The following is a 1,013-nucleotide window of genomic DNA, read 5'->3' as shown; positions in this document are numbered from 1 at the left end:
TATGTGCTTGTTTTTACTGTCACAAGGTTCCTCGAGCAACACACAGTAAAGTAATGGTAAAAATTTACTACTTATTGTACTTGCTTCTGCTGTGATATGAACAAAGAAGGTTATTAAAAAAATGGGAAAGAAAAAGGAGGCCTCTTCTCAAAGGTCGCAAAGAAGCAGAAGAAATGGCTCAAGCTTCTGAACTCTGAAGTCTCCTGCACTTTGTATGCAGTTAAGTACAACACTGAAAGTTTCTTAAAAGACTTGAGAGTTGCACCAAAAGCTCGAATCATGGCAAATGATGTGAGCTTTGTTTAAAGTCTGAAGAAATCTTTTGTGATGTTTAATGTTAAAATTCGAACACTGGAGGGTCATAAAAGACAGACAACAGTTAGAGTTTCGAAGCAAGATCAGAGATGTTATTAACACCTCAAAAGATGCATGATTTTTGTGAGTGGACTCAAAAGCTGCATGATGGCATGCATACATTGTTCAGTCTACTTCAGAAAGAAAAATAAATTACGTTCATTGGAAGTTCAAATCGAAGTCCATTCAAACCAAACATGCCGGACATAATAATAATGTCTGAATCGCTGAATGTTAAACACAATAGATTAGAGAAAAAAAGCAACATTTGTTACTGTAAAAACTACTACTAGGAATAAAATATTTTAACATGGATACTCACTAAAAATTTACAATTAATGTGGAGATGCGGGGTATCGATCCCCGTACCTCTCGCATGCTAAGCGAGCGCTCTACCATCTGAGCTACATCCCCAATTTGACATTTTTCTATCATATATTTTACTTATCAGTTAAAACATGAAATGGCATCGTTTCATATGAATTTGACACCCTTAGCGTATATTGCGGGTCTTATTGGAGCAGAAATTTCTTTAGAAATCATTCAACTTGGGAAATCCTCCTTGATGTCAGGTTCAGTTCTACCGGTAACACAGACAGTAGACACCTAATTTTCCCGTGTGATTATCTAGTTCAAGACTAATCCTCCGTTCCTCCTTG

The 1,013-nt window shown here is 36.5% G+C and overlaps 1 non-coding gene across 1 annotated transcript; it reads right to left on the bottom strand.

Moving 5' to 3' along the window:
- Positions 1-695: 695 nt before the first annotated feature.
- Positions 696-768, bottom strand: TRNAA-AGC (transfer RNA alanine (anticodon AGC)). Its single transcript has one exon. It is a non-coding gene; the product is annotated as a tRNA-Ala (tRNA).
- Positions 769-1,013: the final 245 nt, after the last annotated feature.

The sequence above is a fragment of the Oryza glaberrima genome, chromosome 7 (assembly GCF_000147395.1).
Source record: "Oryza glaberrima chromosome 7, OglaRS2, whole genome shotgun sequence".
Taxonomy (NCBI): domain Eukaryota; kingdom Viridiplantae; phylum Streptophyta; class Magnoliopsida; order Poales; family Poaceae; genus Oryza; species Oryza glaberrima.
The sequence above is the reverse complement of the archived record's forward strand: the minus strand, read 5'-3'. Positions and strand labels throughout refer to the sequence as shown.